Genomic DNA, 21,344 nt, shown 5'->3' with positions numbered 1-21,344 from the left:
TATGTTCAGGAAAATAAAATACAAAGCATAAGAATTTGAATGGTTATTTGAAAAAGCTAGGATTTACATAGAGAAAACATACAGAAACAAAAACAAGGATAGTACATTTTCACAAGAAAATAATTCAACTACTCTGAGATCAAAAGAAATGCAAGTCAATCATATAAGATACCTGGAAGTCTATCATTTTAAAACATTACTATTAATATTTTGGCATATGACCTTGTGGTCTTTCATTGTATCTGTATAGTTCTATAAAATGTAGACATATTGAATATAAAATTACGTAACTTGCTTTTTGCATTTAGCAAAATAATTAAATATTTTCTTTTATCATTAGATATTCTTTTTAGTTGCATACTATATATTATAGAGTTGAATCATAATTTACTCAGTTAATCTCCAGTGTTTTGAAATTCCTATCAAGGTTGTTAAAAGGAAGCATGATATAAATAAATTTGCATTGTCCATAGAAGAATTGAATATTTGAATTTAGACTGTCCTAGACAAATTTTGACATAGGACAAGTGGCACTGTTAGTTTTGAGCAGCTGATTTGCTTTACAATTTTATTTGTTGTGAAGGAGATTAAGGCAAAGAATTAAGAGGGAGAACAACGGATATATTGACTTTGGCTTGTTTTACATTTGAATACCAAGTGTAGCATATTATGGTAGATGTTATCTTAAAAGTATCATTTATCTTAATAAGCTCCTTTGTTATAAGGCTGACAGGACATAGTTGTTTTTTTACTGATGTCTGGTATGAGAGATTCAAGATCCCATTATCATTCACACTTGCTTGGATTGTGTGAATACAGAGGGAATTGCTCACTTTTACATGTTCTTTTGGTATTAATACTGTTTCTGTCTGAAGAGAAGGAAGATGCATTGTATGCTTGTCCCTTTGTCCAAACTTTTCTCCTAAGTCCCATCACAAGCCTATAAGCTTTGTATTCTTTTTTTTTGTACTTTTCTGAGATTTCATACCCTGTGTACTAGGAAAATGGTATCTTTCGGAGAAGTATTCTATCTATATTTTGTAGAACAAAATAAAACAGAAAATGTATTTTTCCAAAGTTGTTTTAAAAATATATATTCGTAACTTAATGGAGAACTGATACAAATAAAAAATAATTTAAGATAATGTGTTTTAAAAGATCTTGGTTGTCTTCAAAAGAGGAAAATTCAGAGTTAAAAAAACTACATATATTTTATTGAGTCTCTGTAGCACTTTCATGTTCTTTAATCTCTTTTTCTTTCTTTTATATCACTTGGTTTTTGAAAACTTAATTCTCTGTGCTGTACTTTGGGCAGTAAAAAGTATATCCAGAATGAGAAAACTTCTTAAATTGTGCTTTTTATTAGAGCAAAGATCTTTGAATGGAACAGGAGAGAAACAAACCTTATAAGATTGATAGGCGAAGAAAAAGAGAAAGAGAAGTTGAAGAAACTGAACTGCTAATGATGAGGGTTTGTTTGTTCCCAAGCTACAAAGCTTTCTACAAAGCTGAGCGCAAATGCCTCACCCTCTTGTTCTAGGTCAAAGAGTCTCATCCTAATCCTACCATTGGATATTAGCATTTATAGTTTACTACCAATAAAAGCGGAACCAATATTAAATTAGAAGTTAAATTTCTGATCAATTTTCCCGTATTCCAAAAGATGTTTTTGGCACATGGCTTTCCTTGGTAAATTAAGAACATGTGATTCTAATTTGCTTTCTGGTATAATATACATGATGATTTGATTGAAAGTTAGATTAAAAAGTAGTATGTTGGCAGTTGTTAAATAGCTAGGTAAATCTCACAGGGTAGATCTGCCAACCGGATGTTGACTAAGAATCACTGTGCGTGTGCTTGGTGAACTATATTGATTTAGTTTTGATGCTTGTCCCCTACAGATCTTATGTTGAAATATGACCCCCAGTGTTGGACGTAGGGCCTAATGAGAGGTGTTTGGCTCACGAGGTCAGATTCTCATGAACTGCTTGTGCCCTTCCTACCGTAATGAGTGAGCTCGGGTTCACGTGAGAGCTGGTTGTTTAAAGAGCCTGGCCTGCCTTCTCTCGTCCTCTCTTTCTCCCCATGTGACATGTCTGCTCCCTGTTTACCTTCTGTCATGAATAAAAGCTTCCTGAGGCTTCACCAGAAGCTGAGCAGAGGCTGGTGCTATGCTTGCACTGCCTGTAGAACTGTCAGCCAAATAAACCTCTTTTCTTTATAAATTACCTAGTCTCAGGCATTCCTTTATAGCAAAGGAAAATGGACTGATCATATATCATTTAGGGTAGTCATGGTCAAATCTTGCTGTATTCTAGGTGTAACATTTTGGAGCCCATGTAGGTTTCATTTGAATTATGCTACTTATAATAAACCAGTGACAGGCAGTATGACATTTTTAGTAAATTATTCTACCTGTTAACAGTTTGTGATTTCTTTCCTGTTTCTTTTCCAGGCACACTAGATGGATTCTTAAAAGCACTCCCCACTCAATGGATCTGCAATGCTCTGCTCTAGGCACTGTGCTCTGTATGTGGCTATGCAAAACCAGGAATGATTCCTTCTTATTTACCTGCCTTATGTCACCTACAATTCCAAACTGTTGTCTTTAATTGCTTGATTACTATAACCCAGTTGGTTAGTTCAGGCTAGACAGTTAGGACCTCTGATTCAATAAGATGATTTATTAAACATAGTGTTCATGAAAATAGATCTGATTTCTTATTAAGCACATAAGTCACAATTACTAGGCTGGTACTAGAGGGGATATGACAGCTTTGTGATTTCTGGATTTGGATTCAGATTTTAAATCTACCTCTGCTGATTAATAGCTATGTGAAGTCATTAGCCTCTCCAACATTTGGTGTCTCTTCTATAAAATGAAGATAATAATATCTAATGTACACAGTTGTTCTTAGGAGTAAATAAGATAATGCCATGAATCATTAATCTACAGTAGCTCAATGTATGGTAGACTTTCAGCATCCTTTCTTGAAACTTCCTCAATTCCAGGGGTCTTATCACACTAATTTAGCACCTCACTGGATCATGTCATTTAGGCTGGGGGTCACGAGGCTAATTTCCCAAAATGAACACCAAGTACATTGAAAAGACAAATTTTTATCCACTTCAGGTTCTGCTCACCTTTAAATCCTTAGTTTCTTTTAAATACACTTGGATTTTATTTATTTCTGGCCTCACAGATGTTATCTTAGGTGGGACTTCAAAAACTTTTTAAAACATAAAATTAAATTTGGAAATAGCTACAAATAGCACTTTGACAGAGCTTATTTCTTTTTTTTTCTCATTAAAAATGTATGAATACATATGGAGAGTGTTTCTTTTTCCTTAATCTTTTTCTGGTGTTAAATATCTTCAGTAAACAAGAAGAATATATATGCTTTTCATCTATCACTTCTAAGTATCTGTGAAATTGCAGGATATGACACTCACACTTAAGTCACAGTTGGGATTTTCACATAAAGATATAAAGCTACATATACTATTATTACTAATAAGTTGTAAGTTGAAATAAATTGGATCCTGTGAATAATGGTCCTATGTGCCAAAATATATTTAAAAGTAAGTAGATCAACAAAAGAGTTTCTCTCCACATGCTTGTTGATTTGCCTTCTCTTACAGGATATTAAAACAAATTTTAAAACATATTCTCGTCTAATAGTCATATTCCATATTGTGATCAGCTAATTAAACTACCTATGTTTTAGTAAGCATGGAGGCCAAGCTTGCACTAACAAAATGTAGTGTTATTAAAATCTAAATCTTAGATAAGTTATGTTTATGTAAAAACAATTTCAGATTATTTAAAAATGTGCTTCTTAATGCAATGAAAAAATAAAACTAATTCTACTGATAATTTTTAGAAAAGTTAGCAGATTGTAAGTGGTGATAAACTAACATAAGATAAATAAATAACAACCTATAGTACACCATAATCCTTATCAATAAATTGATAATAAAGCGTCACATCCTAGCTAAGCATAGGTTAGAAATTATTTGTTCTTCCCTAGAGAACAGAACCATAACAGAAGCAAATGAAGGTCATTTGACATCAAAATGATCAATTTGGCTTCTCTGCCATCAGTAGAATTTGGGATGCTTAAACACCATTATTGATGTGTTCAACCAAGAGTTGCAGCTTAGACAGGGGCCTATGTCAACTTAACCATGATTTTGCAACATTTGGCTAAATTTAGCATAATGTGAAAACTCTTGAATATTAGCACTATATCTCTGGATTCTTGATTCCAAGCTCTTTTTAAGGATAATTATTTTGTGATGAAGAATAGGAAGTTTCCTTTGGTACAACCTGGCTAACAATTGCACCAATTGCATTAGAAAATTAGTTGTATACCCTATGCTTCCTTTACCAGCAATGACAATACCGTAAATATTGGCTACTTGTCCTTACTACCATGGCAACTACCCATTGTGGCTACCATTCTTGATTGCAGTTTTTCCTATGAAGGAGAAAAGGCTAGTAGGTGTGAACTGTGATGCTTTGAATAATACTCAGACTCCTTATAAGTCTTGGCATGATCTGACTCTTAAGTCTCTTTCCAACTTCATCTTATACTACTTTTCCTCTTCTTCACTATCTGTGCCAGTGTTTTCTGAGGTTCTTAGACAAATTAACTAGTTCTTTTCTTGGGATTTGGCACATGACACTGAAGGGGAAGAAGCCAAGCAAGGGTATGATTTCAGGCCAAGCCCTATTAAATGTAGCTTCATTCTGATCTCATCAGATCCTGGGACTTTATACTTCCACAACATACAGCCACTGATTGAAGCCCTCAAGGTGAGAGACTGATGTAAACTACCAAGTACTTCTGGTTGCCCATGACTATGGGAAGTGTCCCAGTTGCCCTAGGAGAGTGTGCCAAATATGACTCTCAGGTACAGCTGATTGAGATCAATGACACACTGAAACAGGAGAAAAGACACTCAGAAATGAGAAATGAGCATAAGGGGTTCTGCACAGTGTACTTACAGGGTCTGTGGCATCCATCTATCCATCCATCCAACCATCCATCCATCCATCCAAAGTGTTTATCTTTAATAATAATCTTTTACAAAAGTTTGCCCTTTCAGTTATACCCTTCTTAAAAGTGTTATGCATCAATGAATTGCCCAAACAGAATTTGCAATTGGCTACAACATTGAATGTGTGAAATAGAAGAAGATAAAGAATTTAAACACAGGGGGAATCAAAGCATTCTCAACTGCAGTAACAATGACAGCAAGAGTGATATAAAGAACAGTAAAAGCACCCTCCTTAAAAATCAAGGGTAAAATAAAGGAGAGCTGAAGGGGGTCAATGAAAGACTAGTCTGTCAAACTGACTCCCAGCTCAGAAGACCTTTTTCTCTGCTAGAAGGAACACTCCTTAATCATCCTGATAGTCCTGTGAGCAAGAGAGATATGCTAATTGGATACCTGGCCTAGTTTTCTAAGACTGAGCAACACTTCATTTCATAAGCTCTTTTCACAAAGTCAATATAAGCAAGGAGAAAAACAACACTTAACTATTACATATTTCAGGCAAGAACTTCTTGGAATATAAAAGAGAATTGGTAAGGTATACCAAAAAGAGTAAGAAGGCAGGGTTACTGTTTTTCCTTTTCCATCACAAAATACCACAGGCTGGTACACAGGGACTGACTAAGGTAATTCTGGGACTTGGCTAGGGTTCTAATATTTTCTTTTTGAGCTCTACTGCCCCCCTCCCATTCAGAACCAGGGTGTTATCTAAGTTCCATAGTCTCTCATTTTTATTTTATACTTTTTGCTAGAGCTCTGGTTTCAGTAACTGCATAGGTAATTGTTCTGCATTCCACTTTCTTTTGAGGTGGCACACTAATCTCCTCCTGGGGAGTAACTTCACTCCCATTGTGAGCAATATGGTGGACTGCCAGTCAAGGTGATGTACCTCTCTTAGCCAAGGAGTGAATATGTCATTCAAATTAGAACAATCCATCCCGTTCCCCAGCCCCTTCTAGTTTCTGAGTCAAGTGGAAGAATTCAAGAACAGAAAAAACAAGAGTTGGAGTTGATACAGTCTAGTGTCAACGCTGAGGTTAGGCTGACTCCTACAACCTGGATGATTGGATTAGCCATTGTTTCTACCCTAACCAAGCCTGGCATCTCAGCCATTTCGTTGGTTCTATGAAGTACCCTATAAAATTAAAGTTAATGGATACAAATAGCAGATGTAGTTAGTGGTTTAATTAGACCATATCCTCTCTGCTAAGATTCAAGCTAAACCTGAGTATCAAAACTTTTCAACATTTGATGTAATTAAATCTTACATGGGTTTAATTCAAGTTTTAGACCCAGAATGTGTGACACTATAGGGAAGTTTTATGAGGGCATTACTCTATACCCAGACTTTTGTGGAACACCTGTTACACAGCAGATGATTAATAAATAGCACATTTCATAACAGTAACTTATGAAGAGAAATAAAGATCACATGAATTATCTTGATCAAGTGATTTCATGCTCTGAACATTTGTTTCCTGAGCAATGAGATAAAAAGGCTGAATTTCAAGGTGCAAATTTCTATGCCACGTTACAATTTCCTCCTTTAACCCCATTGCAGCCAATAATTATTATGCACTATGTACTTGGCCCTAATCTTAATTATTTATATGTATTGTTTTATTTAATCCTGTGAAAAAGACATTAGAATCCACTAGAAATTCATTTGGCCACATCTGGGTGGAGTGAGTCACCCTGTAAACCCAGCACCTGGGAGGCCAAAGGAGGATGATGGCTTGAGGCCAGGAGTTCAAGATCAGCCTGGGCAACAGAGCCAGACACTGTCTCTACAAAAACAAAACAAAAAAAATTAAAAATTGGCCAGACATGGTGAAAAGTACCTGTAGTCCCAGCTACTTAGGAGGGTTAGGTGGTAGGATTGCTTAAACTCCGGAGTTGGAGGCTGCAGTAAGCAATCATATGTCATTGCACTCCAGCTTAGGCAATAGAGCAAAATCCTGTCAAAAAAAAAAAGAGAGAGAGAGAAAGCAATTAATTAGGCCACAAATGGCAGGAGACCACTTCTACGGGCTTAGACCCATTATCTTTTCTTATGTCACACAAAATTTAAAGGGTAAGCAGCTGATGTCTTGTTTATACCAAAGTTAGAACTTTTGCAATTCTCTTGTCCTTTCCACTACACCTACCTCCACATGCTCACAATATTGCAGACCTGGCTTTTTGCACTGCGTCCTTATTTGAAGCAAGTAAAATAGAGATAGGTAGGACAGTCTAAACCATATCTTCTTTTTCTGTTGTTCATATCAAGAAAGAGTAAGCTTTCTCAAAAACCCACAGCCAACTTCCACTTACACCTTGTTGGTTGGAACTGTTACATGGCAACCCTTAGCTTTAAGGCAGCCAGAAAGATGTAGTATACATTTAGCTGATCATATTTCCAGACCTCAAATTGGGGTTCTGTTGACAATGAAAAAGGGATGAATAGATGTTTGGAAGACAACTGACATTTTCAACTGCAGTACTTTTAAAATTTTTATTTTATAGTTGAAGAATGAAGGTCTCAAAATGGGAATATCAGTGTCACACAACTAACAAATGGTGAAGAGAGGAATTTAAAGATGAGCAGTCTAATAAAGAATACATACTTTTAACAAGGGTAGGGTCAACACAACAGAACCACAAAGGGGCAGGCAAGTCTATTTAGAATGTTCAGCTTTAGTAATTGAGTGTGCAGAAACCGATTGGATCAATGGGGCCAGATTTTTTTAGAGATGATTTATAAATCTGGGTTAATTATGGTAACAGCTATTTTTAAAAAATCATCTTAATGTGGGTAGTGAGTGTTAAATCAGTTTTCATTCGGGTAAATTGCAGTAAATCTTTCAGGTCCCTATTTTGTAAGATTACTAGTCACATCCCCACACATGTCATAAGCTTTTGGAGATAGAGTGTGGTGAGCTATTTTGAGAAGCCAAAAGTTAGGCTTGAAGCAATGGCATATTTTTATGTGAACCTGTGTTAGTTAAAAAGTTTCAATGAGCCTCAGTTTATTCATGTGGGAATGCAAATGGATAAATCATTTCACAGAATAGATAAAAAGCATAAAAATTTCTGTCAAATTACACAACACATTGTAGACAATGAAATATTATTTAAAAAAATTATTTGTGGATACTTCTGAATTTCTTATCATCAAAAAAATATATATATTATTGCAAGTGTTTTCAATGCAAAAAGTAAATTAAAAAATCTGTAATCTCACCATAAAGCAATAAAGGCCATTATTTTTTCATATAATTCTATCCTTTTTTTCTATTTCAATATTTACTGGAGTAATAGATGGCCCTGATAACTAATCAAAACTGTACAGAAAAACTCACTATTAAAAAGCTACAGTTTATTGCCTCCCTCTTCTTCAACTTGTGTTCCACTGTTTAGAATGAAAAACCCTAAAAATCTTAAGTAATATAATTATACAACTATTTCTTGATCTGTCAATTGTACAAAATTTCTACTTTCTTCCCAGTGCGCACAATAAGGATTTGATTTGCTCATACTACTTTTAAAAATTTTCTTCTCCAATACTACTATATATATAAAAGTAGACATTATACATTATATTATATATAATAATATATATAAATATATTGTAATGCATTATAATTTGGTTAAAATTTTAACATTAAAATACTTCAACTGCAATTTTAACTATTTACATTATGACTATTAACACTTAGTATTTTCTCTTGGCATGATTTTTCCTTCTCCTCTCTCTTCCATGTAAATACACTATCTTATGTCTGTCACACTTCAACTTTCATATTGTTGAGGTATTGAATATTAACTATTACTTTCTATTCCAACTGCAAGCAGACTTAACACACATTGTCCTTGGGTTGATGCTAAAAAGTCTGTTTTACTTTTTAAAATTATATAAGTATTTTTTGTTGTCCAAGAAAGTATTATAGGTAGATTGCATTTAATTGTCTCTGATCCAATTTCTGCACTCTTGTGTCACACACAGGGGAATTTTCTTAGCATCACATTAAAATAAATTATCTTTCACAATTGCCTGAAACCATCATGCAGGTTACATTGCTTCAAAATTGGACCATGACTTTTTGTGAAATGTTACATTTTTCCAAGAATTTATAACTGTTTTTTTCTTTCTTTCCTTTTTTTTTTAGTCATGATTTGCCTTATGTATTTGTGTTTTCCTAAATGTTTGATCTTACTAGCCATTCTGTAGTTTCACGTTTTCTGTAAACCTCTTTCATGAAGAATCGCTTCCTCTTGTTTTAATCCACATGGTTGTGATTTAGGTCACAAGTTCAGCTGCCATTTCAGTGCTTCTCATCATAACTCTCATGGTTGGATCCACTGTTTCCTGACCTCGTGTGTTCCCATTTTCTTGAAATACTCTTTGATTTTTCCAGAGCGTATCCTGATGTAATTTATTTCTTTATTTATTTATTTTTAGAGATGTAGTCTTGCTTTATCTCCCAGGCTGGAGTGCTGTGACCATTCACAGATGTGATCATAGCTCACTGCCACCTGGAACTCCTGGGCTCAAGCAATCTTCCTGCCTCAGCCTCCTGAGTAGCTGGGATTACAGGAGTGTGCTACCAAGCCAAGCTCTGAAGTAACTTTTAAAGAATGGTTTTGTTAAAACAAAGGCCCAATGTTATTCTATGTATTGCACATTTTTTAAGATTTGCATTTGATTTGTAGTTTGACTATTATAGAATTCTAAGTTGAGAATAATTTTCCTTCAAAAAGTTGCAGTTCTAAAACTTCATAAAGATATGATTAAGGATGATTGACTTTTTAAAAAAAATGTATGTTTCTGGGCCTTTAAAGCCCTTTGAACCTAAATTTTAATACCTATTTTCAGCTCTAGGAAATTTTCTTTCATAATTTATTTGACAGTTTCCTTTTTTTTGATACATGATTCTTATTACTCAGGGACCTCCTTTGTCAGTCCTTTACATCTTATATTTTTATTTATATTTTTATCTTTTCCCCATTCTTTAAAAATTTATCCCTTAGTATTTTAAACTGGGACAGTTTTGTTGCTATCTGATTTTTTTTTTACATACCAAACTTTTTCTATTTTAGGAATGCAATACTTTCTCAAATTTTTAATTATAGACTGGATTTTACTAAGTTCTCACTTGTGTGCAGTTATTTGTTTTCTTTTAGAGTAGACTTATATCCGAGTTTCTTGATACTGCTAGATCTTTTCATAAGCATAGCTTAACTGTAAGAAATAAGAATGTTAGGTACTTTCTTTGTTGCTTTTATCAGTAGTACAGTTTCCATTTGATTTTCTTTACTAAGTTGGACATTTGACCAGGCTGTGTACATGGTGTTTTATGAGGTCTGACCTGGACCTGTTAGCTAACCAGCTATTACACTTTCCACCAAATGGCAGAATGACTATATCCTAGTGCATTTTGTACTGCTGTAACGAAAATAACAGAGTGGGTAATTTATAAAGAACATAAATTTGTTTCTCACAGCTCTGGAGGCTGGCAAGTCCAAGATCAAGCCACCTGCATCTGGTGTCCAATGAGGGCCTTTTTGCTGCATCCTCACGTGGAAGAAGGTGCAAGAACAAACAGAGATTAACATTGTATCCTCACATGGCAGAAAGTGGAGGAGAAAGAATCCACTCCTGAAAGTTATTTTTTAGTGGTATTGCCATTATAAAAATAAAAATAATAATCCATTCATTAACATGGAGCCCTATGACCTAGACATTACCCATTAGGTCTCACCTCCCAACACTGTTGTATTGAAGATTAAATTTCACCATGAGATTTGGAGGGGATAAAAACATCCAAATTGTAGCAGACCATGATCTTACTGTTAGAACCAACAGCCACACTTGGAACCTTAACTTTCCTCAAACTGTTTATTGCTTTGCAGAAGAACCCAATTTGGAGTTTCCCTTGAGGATAACAAATGCCTATAGTCTAAGAGTGGGTATAGGATTGCTACTTGGCTTAGTTCTATATGATTACTATTTGGGGCCTGTTTGCCCAGTGCCCTCTAATTGGCTTACTGTCTTTGACTCCATAGCCTTCAGAGACCCATTAAACAAACTCATTCCAAAATCCTTCCAAGCTCCCATATTCTGGGATATGTAACTTTCTTTCCTTTTTTGGAGACAGGTTCTCACTCTGTTATCCAGGCTGGAGTGCAGTGGTGTGATCTCAGCTCACTGCAACCTCTGCCTCCTAGGTTCAAGCAATTCTTATGCCTCAGCCTCCTGAATAGCTGGGAATACAGTTGTGCACCCCCGAACCCAGCTAATTTTTTTGTATTTTTAGTAGACATGGGGTTTGACTATGTTGGCCAGGCTGGTCTCCAACTCCTGGCCTCAAGTGATCCACCCGCCTTAGCCTCCCAAAGTGCTGGGATTACAGTCATGACCACCAAGACCAACCTTGAGATGTGTAGCTTTCTTCACACTTGTTTATCCATTTACCTATTCCCATCTAGTTTTTAGTTCCCATTCAGTCATAATTATTCTCTAATTTTCATTGTTAGTATAGAATAATTTTATATTACTTTGAAACATACAAAATACTCAGTGTTGAACTATATTTTACTAACAAAAATGGTGATTTTAAATGGCTCAACCATTTAAAGCTTACTTTCTGTAAACGATGCTTTCTCCTCCCTTTTATTTTAGCCGACCCAAAGAGAAGATGGGAAGCAATGATTATGCAAAATTATACATTTGAATTGGAAGCTTATATTATTTTTAATGGAAATATGCAAAGGGATGTAAATTTTGAGCCCTGCTGGAATATGGACTTGACAGAGCCACTTCCTTCCACCTAGCAAGGCTGAAAGTGGTCATGTGGTAAGGAAGAATACTTTTTCTACTCGGTGTTTTTTTTTTCACCTAAGACCCTGAATATTTTGCAGGTCTTACTTAAAATGACACTGGGAAACTTTGGCCTTGGAATCCTTCTTTATCAAAAACAAAAGAAAACAACACAAAAAGAAACCCCAAGTGCAACACACAATAGCTTTGTACTTCAAGTAAATGAATTTTTTACAAAAAATTAGGCTCTGATTAAGTCCAAGGATGAAAAATATAGACTCTCCTTCTTGAAAGGAAAGCATAAACATAACTTATTGTTCTCTCAAATATACACAAATAGAAAAACACACCAGGATGCAACCATGTGGTTAGAAGCCAAGGACAGAAAGCAGCCTTCCACTCCTATTGCCTGCACGATGAACATGCCGTGAATAAAATGAGGCCGGCACTGACTGGCCAGGGTGTCAGATTTAGGACTCCCACACGAGGCTGCCCTGCCGTATCTCCAGATTGCTGTGCATGATTTGTAGCTCTGCTCTACTTTCTGCTGCCAATAAGAGAGACAAGGGGGAGGCAGCTTTGAAGAAGACAGTATATGTTTGCATGTTTATAACCTTAGAACTACAATAGCCTCCCCAGATGCACTGAGCAAGAAGGCCTGATATGCCTTAGTATTATCAGTTCCTGTGCCCTGAGAGTCTCAGAACGTCAGATCTGTAAGGATGTAGCCTTCCTCACATTCCAAGAAAGGGCTGAGATACTGAGTACATGCTAACCCTTCATTCATGGATACATTTATTTGTATCGAGATGTTATTTTTCGCTTACCTTAGGAATGAATTCTTCAAAGATCAACCAAACCTCCCTGTTCTAATTTTGAAGACGTCTAAAATCTCAGATTAAACTTTATTTTTCTGCCACAATAAAGTAGTGGTCTTAATCTAATTAACTGTCTAAAGTATGAATTGATGTCATATTCAGATTTTTTAAGGTGGGGGAGTGACACTGAAAATATTGATCTAAGATTGCAGCTGTGTTGTGGATTCAACAGCTTTGTAATGAAACTATTTTAAAATTGTTAACAGGTGTAATAGAAATCTGTTGCTTTTGCCAATCTACTTTTCCTGTATTCTGGTAAAAGCTCCCAATTTCTTTTTTTTTTTTTTTTTTTTTTTTTTTTTGAGACGGAGTCTCGCTCTGTCGCCCAGGCTGGAGTGCGGTGGCGCGATCTCGGCTCACTGCAAGCTCCGCCTCCTGGGTTCACGCCATTCTCCTGCCTCAGCCTCCCGAGTAGCTGGGACTACAGGCGCCCGCCACCATGCCCGGCTAATTTTTAGTATTTTTAGTAGAGACGGGGTTTCACCGTGTTAGCCAGGATGGTCTCGATCTCCTGACCTCGTGATCCACCCGCCTCGGCCTCCCAAAGTGCTGGGATTACAGGCGTGAGCCACCGCGCCCGGCCAAAGCTCCCAATTTCACTTTGATAGATGGACCATTTAGCAAAATTATCCATCATGAGATTCTGTGCTTTCCTAGAAAGTAGGTGGGCAAGTGATTCATGTTTGTCCAGTTGCACTTCCTATAGGATCTCAACCTGGAGTGGAGTAATTAAATACTGAAGATCATTTTAGCTGATTTATCCCATAGAGAGTGAGTTACACAATTTAATAATAATGTTCTATTCCCTAGATGCCTGAAGTGCTCTTATATTTGTCCAGCCCCACAACTGTTCTTCAAATATTTCTTTAATTTTCTGAGCTACCCTTTATATGTCAATACATTTATTTTCTGCTTAAGAAACAGAGTCAGGTCCTGAGGAACTTTACAACAATATGATTACTGATTTAGACTGGGATGCACAGTGTTCAGAAAACATGGAGACAAATCTGCTATATAAAGCTTTTCTTCTCACTTTCTTTCTTTCCTCCACCCTCCTCCGCCCCAGACAGAGTCTCACTCTGTCACCCAGGCTGGAGCGCAGTGGCATGAACGTGACTCACCACAGCCTCAACCTCCCAGGCTCAAGCCATCCTTCTGCCTCAGTCTCCTGAGTAGCTAGGATGATAGGTATATACTACCACACCAGGCTATTTTATTTTTTATTTTTTGTAAAGACAGGGTCTCACCGTATTGCCGAGGCTGGTCTTGAACTCCTGTGTTCAAGCAGTCCTCCCACCGTCTTCAGCCTCCCAAAAATCTAGGATTACAGGCATGAGCCACTAAGCCCAGGCAAATTATCTTATTAATGGAATATTTTTGGCTATTTGCAACAGTGTGCAAATGCATCATATTTACACATGTGATATATGTGTCACACACGTAAATGTGTGAAAAAGTCATAACCAAGAGAAAGTAAGACTCTAGAAAAATGTTACCCAAGGTTTTTCTTTAATTCTTTGTATAAAAAATATATTGATATTGACAACAAAAATGATATCATTCTGTAAATGAAATTATTTTGTAATATTATTATGTAAAGAAGAGCAGAGCTAAGGCTAGTGCATACACAGGAAAGAAATGGGGAAAGAGGACAACTTGTACTTCCCCAGGGACTGAGAGTACATCTGTCTTAGCCTGTTCAGGCTACTGTAATATAAACACCACAGCCTGGTTAGCTTACAAATAATAGAAATTTACTTCTCACAGTTCTGAAGGCTGGGAAATCCAAGATCAAAGCACTAGCAGGTTCAGTGTCTGGTGAGGGCCTACTTTCTGGTTCATAGACGGTACCTTCTCCACTGCATCCTCTCATGGTAGAAGAAGAAAGGCACTCTATGGGGTGCCCTTTCTAAGTTCACCAATCTCATTTACTAGGGCTTCCTTCTTATAATTGAATTACTTCCCAAGGCCCAATCACCTTGGTGATTAGGTGTTCAACATATGAATTTTAAGGGGACATAAACATTCAGCCCATAGCAAAATTAATTCAAACAGATCTAAAAAAAGAAAAGCAAGACCCTGCCCATCAGCTTTTATTTCAGCAAAGAAAAATATTCTCTCTGGAGAATATTTTCTCTGGTAGGAAAATGGCTTGAATACCAGGTGCTATACAGACAAATGGAACAGTATACTAATTTACTGGTTGTTTGAGGTATGAAAGTGGGATGAGTTAAACATTATCAAGGCCAAGCACGAAGGCTCATGCTTGTAATTTCAGCACTTTGGGAGACCTAGGCAGGTGGATCACTTGAGGCCAGGAGTTCAAGACCAGCCTGGCCCACATGGCAAAACCCCATCTCTACTAAAAATACAAAAATTAGCTGGATGTGGTGGTGCATGCCTGTAATTCCAGCTACTCAGAAGGCTTGAACCTGGGAGGCAGAGGTTGCAGTGAGTCGAGATCATTCCACTGCACTCCAGCCTGGGTGACACAGCAAGACTCTGTCTAAAAAAATAAGAAAAAAATATTAAACATATTATTGCATTATAAAGGCAATCTGAGCATCTGTTGACCTTAACAAAGTAGCGTAGAGTGTTGCATTTCGTGAGTCTTTTCTATTAAAATTCACTGATTATATTGCTTCAAACTCCTTAAATCTTTTTCTGTAGTGATCTATATTAATATATATTTTCTATATAACGTATGCCATATATTTTCATATGTATATTATATGTATATAGTGTGTGTGTATATATACACGTATATATATATACGTGTATATATATATATACCTCTTACAAGTATGTGACCTTGGGCAAATTTCTAATTGTTCTGTTTCTTCATCTCTAAAAACAAATTAAGTATAATACGGTGGACTCTTGAACCGGGTGGGTCCACTTATACATACATTATTTTCAGTAAAAGTTACAGGAAGTGTGCTTGCCTCTCCTGCCTCTCCTTTCACCTTGTTCGCCTCTTCCACGTTGGCCGTCCCTGAGACAATAAGACCAACTCTCCTCCTCCTCCTCCTACTCAACCTGAAGAGAACAAGGATAAAGGCCTCTATGATGATTTACTTCCACTTAACGAACAGTAAATACATTTTCTCTTCCTTATGATATTCTTAACAACATTTTCTTTTCTCTAGATTACTTTATTGTAAGAATACATTGTATAATACATATAACATACAAAATATGTTTATGTCACCCATAAGGCTCTAGTCAACACTAGGCTATTAGAAGTTAAGTTTTTGGAAAGTCAAATGTTACACGTGAATTTTTGACTGCATGAGGGGTCAGCAACCCAACCCCCTTGTTGTTCAAGGGTACCTTGAACTCTATTTCCCACACTGAGTTATTGTGAGGATTAAATAGGCTAGCATATGAAAACTGCTTAATATTCATGTTATTATATGAATGATAAACCTCATTTTACTTTGGCAGAAAATGTTTCTGCTTTCTTTCTTATCACTTGTAATATCATGTGATAAAATTAATGATAGAAAAATAATTACTATTTCATTGAAATTTTAATGAAATATAACTTGGCATTTTGTATTGTGTAGCTCTCTTTCTCTCCATTTTTTTTTTTTTTTTTTTTTTTTTTGAGACGGAGTCTTGCTCTGTCGCCCAGGCTGGAGTGCAGTGGTGCAATGTTGTCTCAATGCAAGCTCCATCTCCCAGGTTCATGCCATTCTCCTGCCTCAGCCTCCCCACTAGCTGGGACTACAGGCGCCCACCACCACGCCCGGCTAATTTTTTGTATTTTTAGTAGAGACAGGGTTTCACCGTGTTAGCCAGGATGGTCTGATCTCCTGACCTCGTGATCCACCCACCTCAGTCTCCCAAAGTGCTGGGATTACAGGCATGAGCCACTGCGCCTGGCCTGTATCGTGTAGCTCTTAAGACAGTAATAGACCAGCCTGATAAATGCATTCAATCATTCAAGTAAGCAATTTTAGGTCCTTATTTTGTGTTTAGTTCTGTCCTATGCAAACCAGATGCAAATAAATAAATAGATAAATAAAACCAAGTACATCTGCTCCACGTGCTCATGAGTCATGGCCCAGTAGTTGAGAAAAAAAACTCAAATGAGAGAATTTAGAAAAAAAAACTTCCGTATGCTGTGTGAATATAATTCATGCATGCAACTTGGTGTTTATGAGATTTTGGCAATGAAAAATATCAAGCTATCTATCCCAGGAAGACCTTTTGATACATTTATTGTCACTTTATTTGAAACTTTAAGTATCAAGAATTGGCATTAAAAATAAAGGTTGACTCCGTATGTTAAATGAAGAATTGCAGGTTTTAAGTTCCCAAAACATTACAGGTAAGCTGTGATGCAGTTGAAATGAAGTGAGTCCTTGTTAGAGCATTTCTACAAACAAAGACATTTCTACTATGTATTAAAAATATATCCATTAAACTGGTTAATAACACTTCCCCTTTATCAGTTATAGAATATTTTATTTTCCCTCTGATTTCAATGACTTCCTTTTAGATTTGCTTCCAGTTCTTAGAAAGGTGCTCATTACAACAGAATGGATTTAACACTAATCTGAAGTTCTGAGGGTTCCACAGGTAAAGATAAAGAGAAGGCTTTAACCTTCTGTTTAAAAGTTCCACATTGTCTATTTATACTAACCAAACTAATTGATACCCAAATTATATAAACTATGTAATCATACATTTTAGTATTTTCATTGGACACTATTTTCATCATCATTTGTTTGCTTGTTTCTTTCCTAAATAAACGATATATTCTCTTTTCCTATGTTTGAGGATCTTCAAAGTGATCCTCAAACATAGGAAAAGAGAATATATCGTTTATTTAGGAAAGAAACAAGCAATAAATGACTGATACATAAATGACTAGGGAGCTGAAAATATGAGACACTTGTTTACTGCCTATTTCTTGAGCCACATTATTCAGGCTTCCCCATCATCCTGAGAAGCATCTAATATCTATTTAATAAATCCCTTTTCCACTTAAATCAGCTAGAGCGTATTTTAGTTGGTCGCCAATAAAAAATGACTGATATTGAAAGAAACAAATATTTTCTATGTTCCTACTATGTGCTAGGAACTGTTAACATTATTTGAAACATATTAACAACAATAAATAATACTTTATGTGTTGACTATTTCACTACTTGTAAAAATTGTTCATTTCCACTGTGCTCATTCTGAAATGACATAGACTTACCTTAAATCATTACAAAAAGATTATAAAAATTTGTTTCCTATTGGGCATACCAAAAGCTTTCTCCTTTTCCAAAAGGCTAAGAGGATAACAAACTTTGCTAAGAGTATACCAAGTTGTGTAAATGAGGAAGGGAATTTTTTTTTAAACACTGAAGGCTAAAGCATGCCCCTTGCTAATATTGTTACAATAATTTTTTAGTTTTGCCAGCAAATTTCCATTGTGGTTCTTCTTAGAAAGAAGGCTGGGAAATTTTTGCAAGAGTTTATCATTTTTCTGTCTCTCTCATGAATTTTGAATAGATAAGTGTCTTGCTATGCCATTCAGTTATGCTGAAAAGTTAAAATAAAGTAGACCCTTGGGGTTATTGCACAAATATCCACCCACAGGTTTAGATGTGGAACAATTCTGTACAGCTTGTATTTTACATTCACTACTCATTTCCAGTGCCTGACCTCAGCTGATAAACATTTTTCACTTTTAGTTGAAAGTAAAAGAGCTGAAAGAAAGCTGGTCTCATTTGGGGGATGTTGTAGTCACATCCACTTAACATTCCCAGCACTTTTTTCACACCTAGAAATGTGTGAAGCTACCTTGTTAGTGTGCTGGATAGTCTCAGCCATTTATCAGTATACTTATCCACGTGTCTTTCTGTCAATAAGAAAATGAAATTTTTCTTATAAATCACTGATAAAGCAGATATATCATTCTAATCATCTTTTGGTAAAAGCATGTTAAAGTTATGATTACAAGTAGCTGATTACTTCTCTCTAGAACTCTCCCCTTTTTCTTTTTTGGAGCAAATTATTCAGCTCTCTTGCAAAGGATTTCTGAATTAGGGCTTAGGCAACATTTTCAGATTCAGAATAGAATCTGAAATAAGGAAAAACCAAATCAAGTGCCTGGAAGGGAGAAAATAGAGTTGCTCCTCAAGGCCAGTCTTCTAACTCCCAACACCTCACACCATGTTTCTCTTAACAATCCAATTATTTTGTAATCGTGGGTGGAGCACACATAGTATATTGAGGCAGTCCTGGAGAATGCCAATGTGTTTGCAGCTGCAACACAGGAGGAGGAAAACTAATGGCTGTACTAGAAAACTCCACATTACCTTTCTGACATATTTAAAACTGGGATCATTCAATTTGCCATGCTATTTAAAATCTGCACTTAGTCTGAGTTTATTTTGCAGTGAATCAGTAGCTGCAGAAGGAAAAGAAAAGACTCTCATGCAGGCAACAGTGAAGAGAGGAGGTGTTTGTAGCAAGCGGCTTGAGGAGCTTTTATATTTGGGGGGATATACAAAAATCATGTTTTAAAAGACTGTAAATCTCCAAATCACCCATTAGCACACCAATTTGGAGCTAGCAAAGGTATCAAGTTGGGGTCAGTTTTTATCTAATATCAACTTGATAGAGCAAGGAACAGATTGCATTTAGGATTAACATGATACTTTTTGACCACAAGACCAGAAAGGCAGATTGTGATGAACAAGCACAGCATATTTCAGCACGGTGAGAAATATTTTTGCTGATCAGTTTTACCATGAAGACAGTTTATCCACTGAGCTATGGAAGCAGAAACCTTGTCTCATTCTCATAATTAGCTGATGATCAGCAGATTACATTCTAGGTAACAATAAATATATATTTGAGATCAAGATAAGTTAATTAAAATAACTTCAAAACAATGGCAAGGTTTAAATTAAAAACTACTGATGCCATCAAGTTTTGGTGAGACTCTAGAGCAAATGGTAGTCTTATATTGGAGACAGTGTAAATTGACCTAGTTCAGAAATTGTTTACCATTGTCTGCTAATGTCAGACTTATGCACACTTTATGCCCAGAAATTTTACTCCTTAATAGATAATCAATAGAAATATGTTCATATTATGATTTGTAACAGCCATGTGTTAGAGTTCTCCAGAGAAAGAGAACAAATATGTGCACACACACACACTCTCTCTCTATATATATATAGAGAGAGAATTTTCAACCCAGAATTTCATATCCAGCCAAACTAAACTTCATAAGCAAAGGAGAAATAAAATCATTTACAAACAAGCATATGCTGAGAGATTTTGTCACCACCAGGCCTGCCTTACAAGAGTTTGTGAAAGAAGCACCAAACATGGAAAGGAACAACCAGTACCAGCCACTGCAAAAACATACCCAATTGTAAAGACCATAGATGCTATGAAGAACCTGCATCAACTAATGGGCAAACTAACAAGCTATATCATAATGACAGGAGCAAATTCACACATAACAATATTAACCTTAAATGTAAATGGGCTAAATACTCCAATTAAAAGATACAGACTGGCAAACTGGATAAAGAGTCAAGACCCATCAGTGTGCTGCATTCAGGAGACCCATCTCACATGCAAAGACACACATAGGCTCAAAATAAAGGGATTGAGGAATATTTACCATGCAAATGGAAAGCAAAAACAAAAGCAGGGCTTGCAGTCCTAGTCTCTGATAAAACAGACTTTAAACCAACAAAGATCAAAAGAGAAAAAGAAGTGCATTACATAATGGTAAAGAGATCAATGCAACAAGAAGAGCTAACTATTCTAAATATGATTGCACCCAATACAGGAGCACAAAGATTCATAAAGCAAGGTCTTAAAGACCCACAAAGAGACTTAGATTCCCACACAAAATAGTGGGAGACTTTAATACCCCACTGTCAATATTAGACAGATTGATGAGACTGAAAATTAACAAGGATATCCAGGACTTGAACTCAGCTCTGGACCAAGTGGACCTAATAGACATCTACAGAACTCTCCACCCCAAATCAACACAACATACATTGTTTTCAGCACCACATCACACTTACTCTAAAATTGACCACATAATTGGAAGTAAAACACTCCTCAGCAAATGCAAAAGAACGGAAATAATAACAAACAGTCTCTCAGACCACAGTGCAATCAAATTAGAACTCAGGATTAAGAAACTCACTCAAAACCACACAACTACATGGAAACTGAACAACCATCTAGGTAAATAACAAAATGAGGGCAGAAATAAAGATGTTCATTGAAACAGGTTATATGATCAGCTCAGGCAAGTTTGAACTCTACAACACCTTTCACATCTTCCATTTCAGCTCCTTTCTCTTCCTGTCATATTCTGAGCTTTCTCCTGATAGCTCGGGTTGCCTATGACTTAATGATTTATAGTTTGAAGACAGACTGCTCACCTTCACTATTACCCAGGTTAAGTTTTTACCTGCCTCGACTCTCAGCCATCCACTTTTGCCACCTCTAGTTAAATTTATAGTTAAATAATAATATTTATATTATAATCATGATGACTAATTTAAAAAATGGTTGCCCCAACTATAGAAATATTCTTTGACTCCAAAGCATTGTTTAGTTTTAAT

At 36.1% G+C, this 21,344-nt stretch overlaps 1 long non-coding RNA gene across 1 annotated transcript in view; it reads right to left on the bottom strand.

The window, feature by feature from the left end:
• Positions 1 to 394: 394 nt before the first annotated feature.
• The window catches only part of LOC129532264 (uncharacterized), a 271,054-nt gene continuing 250,104 nt past the window's right edge, over positions 395 to 21,344 (bottom strand). Inside the window, exon 4 of the long non-coding RNA XR_010132736.1 lies at positions 395 to 7,019. This is a non-coding gene — a long non-coding RNA (uncharacterized lncRNA). The remainder of the gene's footprint in view (positions 7,020 to 21,344) is intronic.

This window comes from Gorilla gorilla, chromosome 2 (genome assembly GCF_029281585.2).
Source record: "Gorilla gorilla gorilla isolate KB3781 chromosome 2, NHGRI_mGorGor1-v2.1_pri, whole genome shotgun sequence".
NCBI lineage: Eukaryota > Metazoa > Chordata > Mammalia > Primates > Hominidae > Gorilla > Gorilla gorilla.
The sequence above is the reverse complement of the archived record's forward strand: the minus strand, read 5'-3'. Positions and strand labels throughout refer to the sequence as shown.